At 43.3% G+C, this 5,769-nt stretch overlaps 1 long non-coding RNA gene across 1 annotated transcript in view; it reads left to right on the top strand.

Annotated features, from left to right (window-relative positions):
* Positions 1–931: 931 nt before the first annotated feature.
* LOC137864426 (uncharacterized) overlaps positions 932–5,769 on the top strand; it is a 33,450-nt gene continuing 28,612 nt past the window's right edge. Inside the window, exon 1 of the long non-coding RNA XR_011101507.1 lies at positions 932–1,040. This is a non-coding gene — a long non-coding RNA (uncharacterized lncRNA). The remainder of the gene's footprint in view (positions 1,041–5,769) is intronic.

Genomic DNA, 5,769 nt, shown 5'->3' with positions numbered 1-5,769 from the left:
GCAGGTGCAAAGCTTCTTATTGCTTTTATATAATAAAGAGAAAAATTAAGCCACAGGAATGTTGTGAGTATAAATAAAAAAATGCAGATGACCTAAGGGTTACTGATGCTGCCTGTGATTCAGCATGTTTGAATGACCCTTGGAGACTACGTTAATAAACTTTGTAATTTACCACTAGAAATTGCATTCTTTCTGCCATATCCTAAGGCCTTTAAACAGGAGTTAGTTATTCCCCAGGCACTGAAATGACTGATGTGCTATCTCAGCTCTCCGATGAAGGACTGCCACATTTCCAGTGGTGGGAAACGTCCCAGAAGTCCAACCCCAGGGAAATTTTTCTATCCTGTCCCCATAGCCCCTGCATACCAGTTGTTTGTAAACCCCCATCTCCCCCCAGTGGTGTGCTGGTGGCCTGCCTGGTGGGGTCAGTGCAAAAGGACTGATTCTAGGGGCATGCTTGGGAGGGATCATTTATGGGATACACTACAGAGCTACAGCCACACCAGGTCAAGACAACTTGAAGCAAGAGCATGCTGCGGAAACAGCACTTGAGCAGCGTGGCAGACCTGGACTTCCCCATCAGTAATGCTCAGGCTGCGGTGAGACTTTTTTTGCCTCCCTGGTATCTTCTTCTGGTCCGTGCAGTGGCTGGCACAGCAGGAGTTTTGGGGAAGGAGAGGAGTTTCCTCTCTGGGGTCCTGCTCCATCTCACATTGAGTTTGGCACCCTGGTTGGGGGAAAATGAAAGACTCTTTGAACAAATCCTGTACAAATCTGTAAGGAATTAAAGGGGGAAAAAATCACACAGTTTTCATGTATTCCTTTAAGAGAATACAAACAAAACAGCTTTTTTTTTTTTTTTTTTTTTTTTTTTTTTTTTTTTGTGGGTGGGTATTAATTAGCTCTGCACTAAAGACTTCTGTAGAGCAGAGTTGGCTCTTGTTGGAGAAGGCTCCTGCACATTTGCTGTGGTGCTGGCTGGATTTGGAGGCCCTGTTCTGGGGAGCTGCACAAGGGCAGAAGAAATAGGAGCCAACAAAGTGAGTTTGATCTGATCATCCATGTGGAAATGCAGCCCAGAGATGCTGTAAGGAGGCTTTAAGTGTAACTTATGTTGCTGAGTGCTTTTATTTATCTGTTCATCTACCCCAATTACTGAGACTGAGGTTTGGGTTTGGAGTGGCAATTGCAAGCAAGGAATCTTGGAAGGGTTACATTTAAATGAAAATGCATTGAAGTAATTTCTGAGGAACTGACCCTGGTTGTCAATATATTCAGTGAAAGGTTAAAGGGAGCCTTTTTGAAATGTAGCTGGAGGAAAAAACAAACAAACAAACACAGTTTTCCAAAAGTAACAGAAAGCCCAGAATGCATTTCTGGGGCTAGTGAAGAAAAACTGCATGAAAGCAGCAGTTTTTTTAGAAAGAAAAGGCTGTCAGAGCGTATGTCACTGGCACCAGGAAATGTTAGTCTATATTTTTGAAGCTTTCACCTAAGAAAGCAAAGAAATGCACTTGCATAAACATAAAGCACTGCAGCCAAGAAAACCCTCCTCGTAAGCAGCTTGAAACAAGACCCAGAGAATAAACTGCAGAGCTTGACAGTGACCAGTGCTTCAGGCTGGCAAAACTTTGAGAAAAGCAACCTGGCAGCTGCTGCAGTGCTTGTGCTGTTGTGTTGTGGGGTGCAACTTGAGAATGGTTTTGCTACAGCTGGTGGTACCTGTTGAACTCGCCCACACTGGTCTCCCTGCCAGGTCTGCCCGTGCACCTATCTTCACTCTGCCCCCCCCAAACCTCATGGAGAGCTGCCAAAAAGCAAAGCCATTTCCTTTAATACTGCAGTGCATCTCCACAAAATTCCAGTTCTCCCAAATTTTGCTTCCTCTCAAACTGCAAAGAACTAGGACCTGAGATCACCCGGCTTTAACACCTCCCTCCTGTGCTCTTAGCTGCTGGAGTTATTGCAGTGCTTACGGGCTAGCACCAGGAGCCTCTGGCTAGACAAGCGTGGGTTTTAATTTGTTCAGAGTCAGTGTCAAGCCTGAATGGTGTTATATCTGGGGAGTCTGGCTCTGCTCCATGGAGCAAGATGGTTAATTAATGAAGGATTTAGCTTTTGGTCTGAGTAATAATTTTCACTGGCCCCTGGCACTTTGTGGACAATTGTCTCTATCAAAATGACTGATTAAATTGGGTGAAGGAGGTCTGACATGAAGAGATAATGACTGAACTGCCTGATTAGTATGGAGCAGGTACAGAAAAGAAATTAAAAATGGGGAATCTGAATGTTTTGAACATGGGATTGGCTAATGAAAAAAAAAAAGAACAACGGGAAGAAATACTGAAAAAAAAATAGGCAGACACTGAGTTAGGAATACAAATCCTTTAAAGAGAAACCTGAGGAATGAATTAAATATCATTCTGAGATTAATAAGAGACTCTCTTAATAGACTTTACTGGAACTGACTGCTCTGATGGCCCCTTTCCATCTCAGCAGCACATTTCATTATGTCTCAGGGTTTGTTTCTTAGTCTTAATTTGCTTTTCTAGGCATTTTTAAGGTTAATATAAATAAATCTCTGGGTTTCAAAGGTGGAATCTAATTGGAGCTTAAGAAAGAGCAAGCAGAAGGAAAGAATGTGGCTGAGTACATAGGAAATTAGAAATAAGAATAAATAGCATCATGGGACTTGGGGAAAGAGCAAAGATAACCACATAGTGTGAGGTGAATGCAAGAAAAAGTGGAAAATTTTAGCCTGGTAGAAAGCGTAAGTGTGACGTGCTGCTACAGACGTGGCAGCAGATGGCAAAGTTGAGCTGCAGAGAAACAGCTGGAGAGCTCAGGAGCGGCTCTAAGGGTGATGCAGACTGGCTGCCACCAGCCAGGGGCTCGCCTCCTGGCCCGCTCCGCCTCATGCGTCTTCTAGGAAACCAATTTCCTGCAAGTCTCAGGAACATCCTGGCATCCTTGTGCTCCTGAGGACATGCTGGCCATGCACTTCTTGGTTTCTTCCAGCTGGGAGCAGTGCGGCTTTGGTTTCTCTTGCTAATTTAAAACATACACCCCAAGAGTTAGCTTTTCCTGCAATTACACCACGGCAGTGGTGACTGAGCAGAAAGGATGTCAGCCTCTCGCCACCCCATACGTTATCTCAGCATCCATTCCCTCCTGCTGTGAAGCTCATGAGAAGGGGTGGTGATCTTTGCAAGGGGCTCTCCAAATGGTCAGGTTTAGGAGTGCTCATAGCTGAGAGAAACAGTGAGTTTAGAGGGGCTTCTTCTGCAGAGAATGCTTTAGTAGGAAGGCCCATCTCCTTATCCTTTGACAGCCTCAGCTTAAGAGCTCCCACTGGTTTGAAGCTGAGGTAAGAGGCACAAGGACACTGAGAAGATGGATGTAACTGGAATAAGCTAAAAGAATTGGAGGGATTGGGGAAGAACATGTTGGGAAGTGATCTCTGGTATCAGCTCATTGACTTCCTTTAGTCTTTGAAATGCCAACCATTCTCCGTGGGGAAGGGAAATCCATCGCTTCCCAAAATGGCATTTTTTAAAATTTTTAAATTTATAGGAAAAGGGGAATAGGATTTGTAATCCAAAACCAGGGAATAAGTCCTGTCTATAGATATGCTTTCTAAAACAAAAAGTACAAAGGCTTGGCTCTCCTCCCTCATGTACTGTTGTGTGCTCAGTGTTGTCGTACTGATGCTAGTGCGTCTCGAATCCTTGAAGATAACTCCTTTTCATGCTCAGATTTACATATAATGAAGAATTGTGGCTTCAAATTTACTCTCAACTGCCAGAGCTGGTGTCATTCTTAACTAAGCCATCCAGTAGTTAATACACATCACACAATCATCTGCATGTTTAATGCAGGGCAGAGAATTTCTATGGAGAAATCTATAGCTTTTAATCCAGTGATGAATCATTTATGGGATTTTGGATTATTCACTTTGCACTGAATTAAGTTGTCTCTCTTTCACAAAGTGAGACCCCCCTGACATGGTCTGCGTCACAGACCAAGCTTCATGGTGATGTATGTTGCTGGGATGAATTATTTATTGAACGTTTTAGATTGCTTGCCCAGTGGTGAACTAAGCCAGTTAATTTTAAATCTGTTCATATCCATTCCTAAGTACACAAAAAGGATTTTATGTACATGAAATTCATCTCTCGTTCTTCTTCCCTGTCTCTCCAGTGCAGTGAATTATCCATGAAGTTTGGGTTGAGCTAGTTTTGGATGTAGCCAAACTTTCCCTCAGGGGAGGCAGCAGCAGTGACCTGGCCTGTGGGACCCGTGTGTCCCAGCCAGTTTTGGACCTGTGGTGCAGAAGGTGTTCGTATGAGTACTTTGGTGTTTGGTTATGTCTTAGTTTAAAAACTGTGGACTGAAATGATTGCCATTTCTTAGCTTGTAATGCACATGGCACAGTTCTCTTGAGCCCCAGGGAGCTGTTCAGAGAACTTCTCAGTGGACCTTGGTGTGGGGAGTTGGAAACTCCTACAGACTGCCACGATCAGACCTCTGAGCTCTGCTTCAAGGACAAGGGGAAATCAATCTCTCAATAGAGAGGTGAGATGATGCTTCTTTTGAATTTTACTTGGTGTTTTATGCCCTTGGTCCATTATCTAATGAAGAATATGATGAGGTAATTATGGAAATACACAAATTGCAACCTCATGAATACCAAAGAAATTCATGATGATCTGTGCTAAAAGAATGCATAAAAATGCAAATCATTTGTAAATGAGCAGCAGTAAATCTTGTTAATATTAATAACTTAGAGCTTTTAATTGCATCAGGTCTGGATGAAATCTAACCAAAGCCCTCTGAAGAGAGATTTTAAAGACTTTGCCCTGTGAAATGTGTACCACGAGGTCAAGGGGAGCTCTGCACTTGGCTTTGCTTGGTGTGTGGTTGCACGTGGCTGCTTCCATAGTCAAGGGAGGAAGGATGGCACTGGTCCAGAAGGTGTCCCAGTCCACCCAAGGGAAGATGAGCTCTCCCTTTTGTGAGAGAGCTTCAGAACTCAGCTGGGCATTGCTAACTATGTGCAAGACCTGGACCCAAGTTGTAGGGACTTACAGTATAAGCTTTGTGTCTGTTGTGGGTCTTTGACAGCACAGTTAGGTTAAATAGCACTGTTGGGAGAAAATGTCCCCAGAGTATAAAACATCTTTCCCTTGTTAGAAATGCCCTAGCTGGACCAAATTAAAATTAAAAGTAAAATTTTATATCAATTTTGTTATTAATAGTTAATAGTACACAGTAGGCTATCAAGTGAGGACCCTCATAAAGTACATCACATTGTTGTAGAAAGCTAGCTTATCAGCTGTGGGCAAGGATGTCAAAAACCTGCTGATTTATACCAATTTTCTCCGTCTACCCGCATTGCTGACAGGCATGGTCCATGGCAGGGCTCTGGTGTGAATGGGCTTGCTTTGGACACCACCAGCATCGTTGATGTGAGCATCTCTATGGCCTCTGTGGTTGCTGTATCACACAGCACAGAGGAAATGAGGAAATGATAGAGAAATGGAGCCTGCAGAGTATTTGAAATTTGCAGAAGCATGTTAAATGAATCAGTCATAAACTGGAACAAGAGGCCATTGACAGTGAATTTTAGTGCTGTTTCTTGAGCAACCTAATGTCTTCTTTTTCTAAGTCACTTAGTTTACAAAGCTGGCAAACAAGTTCACCATACCCATGCTTGAGATGCAGTTAGGGTACAAGTAAAACACTGAGGAAGGATGAGTGCAAAGGCCA

The sequence above is a fragment of the Anas acuta genome, chromosome 14 (genome assembly GCF_963932015.1).
Source record: "Anas acuta chromosome 14, bAnaAcu1.1, whole genome shotgun sequence".
Classification (NCBI taxonomy): domain Eukaryota; kingdom Metazoa; phylum Chordata; class Aves; order Anseriformes; family Anatidae; genus Anas; species Anas acuta.
The sequence above is the reverse complement of the archived record's forward strand: the minus strand, read 5'-3'. Positions and strand labels throughout refer to the sequence as shown.